Source organism: Phalacrocorax aristotelis, unplaced genomic scaffold (assembly GCF_949628215.1).
Source record: "Phalacrocorax aristotelis unplaced genomic scaffold, bGulAri2.1 scaffold_34, whole genome shotgun sequence".
Classification (NCBI taxonomy): domain Eukaryota; kingdom Metazoa; phylum Chordata; class Aves; order Suliformes; family Phalacrocoracidae; genus Phalacrocorax; species Phalacrocorax aristotelis.
Genome location: NW_027441361.1, coordinates 101,881 through 105,728, shown reverse-complemented (window position 1 = coordinate 105,728; position 3,848 = coordinate 101,881).

Genomic DNA, 3,848 nt, shown 5'->3' with positions numbered 1-3,848 from the left:
TCAAAGCCTTATAGTTAGGACTGCAAACCTCACTTTTAGGGTCCAAACCCCTCTTTTAACGCTCAAAGCCTCATTTGTAACAGCCAAACCCCCCCTTTCAGGGTTCAAATTCCTCTTTTAAAAGTCAAAGCCTCAGTTTTAACACCCGAAGCCGCACTTCCAGCATCCAAACCCCACCTGTAACGCTCAGTGCCTCCTCTTTAGCTCCCAAACCCTCACTTTTAGCATCGACTCCGGTCCTTTCATGCTCTAACCAGCATTTTTTCTTTGAAAACCGTGCGTTTTAGAATCCAAACCCCTCGTATAAGGCTAAAAGCCTCATCTATAGGCCCCAACCCTCACTTTCAGGGTCCAAACCCCACTTTTAAAGCTAAAGGCCTCCCCGTTAAATTCCAAAACTTCACTTCTAGGGCCTGTGGTTTGCCCGGCAGCTCAGCCCCACACAGTCGCTCGCCCCCTCCCCACCGGTAGATGGGGGAGGGAATCAGAAGGGTAACGCTCGTGGGTTGGGATAAGAACAGTTTCATAAATGAAAGTAAAAAACAACAACAGAAATGCAATGGAAAGGAGAACAACGAGAGGCGCAAAGCCCCGCGGGGTGGGGGGAAAGGGGTGGGAAGGGGGGGGGGGGCGGGAGAGGGGGAACGAACCGCCGGAACAAACCCCACGCGCCGCAGCCGCTCCCCCACCGCCGACCCGCCGCCGCGCCGCTCCCGAGCCGCAACTGCCCCCCCCCCCCCCACCCCCCCTTAATATCCTGGTCGTGGTGTCACGTGGTATGGAGTGAACCTGCCACTGGCCAGTCGGGGTCAGCCGCCCCCACCGCGGCCCCGCCCCTCCCAGCCCCCCCCCCCCCCCCCCCCGCGGCAGAGCGCGGGAAGCCGGAAAGGCAGCCGCCCCCCACGGTGAGGAGAATTAACCCCTTCTCAGCCAAAACCAGCACAGCCGCCTCCCCCTATTCCACACCGCTCACGCCATGCCCAGGTCCCATACCTGGGCTGCTGCACGCCGAGTCAGGCATCGTTCCGTCACTGCTGCACTCTGCTTGTGTCGCAGTTTATCGTCCATGGCTTGGGAGGCTCGTACTCTGATATCATGGATACAACACAGAGGTGACACACAGTATTATATAGCAGTTCGCATTGCCCCATTCAGTTCATTGCCTGTTTTCGCCCAAATCAACCCCCCTTGAGGCACACATCGGACTTCTCCGTCCTCCCGCATCACCCACCAAGTGCACCCAGGTCCTCGAGCAAAAGCAATCCCACGAATGGCTTTGCCTTTGCCTGAGGCAGGGAGGACCCAGACTGTGTTGCCCAGCGTACTTTTTGCGTGCGCTACTGGGACTCCATCCCCTCCCACAGCATGTAGGATTTCTGACTGGGCAGGGCCAGCTCGCCTGGCAGATCCCCTCGTGTTGACTAACCACGTGGCTTTTGCCAAATGTGCATCCCAGGGCCTGAATGTCCCACCCCCCCTTGCTCTCAGCGTAGTTTTTAACAGTCCATTGTACCGCTCCATTTTCCCAGAGGCTGGTGCGTGACAGGGGGTGTGATACACCCACTCAGTGCCGCGCTCTTTGGCCCAGGTGTCTATGAGGTTGTTTCGGAAATGAGTCCGCTGTCTGACCACTCTCTGGGGTGCCACGTCACCTCAGGACTTGTTTTTCCAGACCCAGGATGGTGTCTGGGCAGGGGTGGGGGGGATGGGATATGTTTCCAGCCAGCCGGTCGCTGCATCCACCATTGTAAGCACATGGCGCTTACAATGAACAGGGCGTGTTGCTTTTCATTTTCTGAGAGTTTGTTATACAGTGGGGCCTCTTCAGCATGTGGCACCCCCTCCTCTGGGGATATTCCCAAGTCTTTGCCTTCTGGCCAGCCCATGGTCACTTCCAAGACTCCTGGGCCGCTGGGGTTTCCTATTCAAGCCCGCTGGGTGATCAGTGCGACCCATTTACTCCATGTAGCATCACTTTGTGCTAATCCCACCTGGCACTGCTTGTGGTTCTCCCGAGTGCGGGGGGCTTTGAAGAGCTCTTGGCGCACAACGGGCACCCAGCCTCTGTTCGCACCATACCCGATCGTTGCTCATGGGCTCTTCCCTGAGCCCCTCTGACCGTACGCCGGCAGCGTGGCGTTATAACCTTGCCAGGCGCTCTCCAGCACTCCCTGACCATGATCACCAGAGACCTCTCTCTAACAAACCATCAAGTGCCTCCTCTTCATAAGCGAGCCACCAAATGCACACACAAGCACTGCTCTCTGCCAGGAGAGCCCTCACTAGCAGTTTAAATTAGCAATCAAGACTGGCAAGCACACTTGACAGCAACACTCAGTTCCAGGGTGACAAGACACGTCTATAAAATCTAGCCACTGCTTCACACCAGGAAAGTGATAAATGCCGGTTACGCTGACATGGATGTTAATAACGGGAGATAAAGGAACTGACCGGCCTCCAGCTGCGTATTAGTGACAGCTGCTTCCAGCTGGTTCTTTGACTCAAGGCTTACCTGGACCACGGAACTGCTGGATCCTGCGGAGATGAGCACGCCGTTCTCGTCCTTTCGGAAGCTCCTCTGAGACCAATAGGCTGGATCAGAAGCAAAGGCTTTGCTGTGCCCTGGATTCCTAGGGTCACACACGCCTGTGCTGCCGCTGTTCACAGAAGTCACACACCTGCTTCCCGCATCCTTCTCTCCCTGCCTATTAACATTACAATTGTAGTATCAAACTACCAGCAATCAGGCTTTCACTAATAACTCATGGTCTAGTCTGGGTTTAAACCAAGTTCAACAGCAAGGCACACCACACCGATGGCTGCTGTGGGATAAGCCTGCTCTTGAACCACGCCGGGTGATGCACGGCCCAGGAGTGAGTGACCTGAACCAACAGGCACATCAGGAACCGCCACTTGCATTTTTCCCTCTGCCTCACGTATGGGTCACCCACACAGCTCAGTGCATTGGAAAACGCTTTTTATTTGAGGAACAGCTGTAATTCAGAAGGAACCGCAGAACATTTCTCTCCGAGCATCTCAAAGGCACTCATTATCGTGACTGCTTTGGTGAGAACAGCATTCCTGCGATGGAAACCTGCAAGTTTTGCACAGAAGACAAAAGTACCAACAACATAAGAAACAAATGCTATCTTACTACGAGAAATTCTATTCTTTCATTGCATTTTCCGACTGGCCTAGGCTAAGAGGTTACAAGCATTGCCTAACAACTCACAAGAGACTATGGGTTGGCTCCTGCCTGGAGCTTGCTTCTTCCTCACCAGAAGCTATTTATGGTTGGTTACGTGGGAAGGGATGAATTGCAGCAAATAAATGGAGTGTGCTGACAACCCTGAGAGTCATCTTCCATGAGAAGAAGTTCTGATGGGGGATTAAACTACTTTTAGTTATCTGCGGCCTTATTTGCACGCTGGGCATGTCCTTATAGTACGATCTGCCCAAGGTCTTGGTCTTTTCTCATGGCAAAAGGACAGTAGAGAAGGACAGTAACTGACCTTCATTGCCCTCAAGTCCAAATATACCAGAACTGAGGTTGATTTGGCCACACCACCTGTAGGAAAATCATCTGACATCTACTGGCCTCTTTCCTGCTCTTTATCGTTCTGCCTATTTTTAAGTAAAAGAGGCAGAAACAAAGCAGAAAGGTGTCAGCAAGTGGGAAGAGATCACTATTTGATCACACAATCAAGTCTAGCAAGATGTGTACACCAATAGCTTGATGCTAATCATTGTTTTAGTTTCAGCTCTCTTAAATTCTCTAAACATATTTACCATAATATAAATATATGTATTTTGCATAACAAACATTATCATAGCAGAAAAACTCTCTC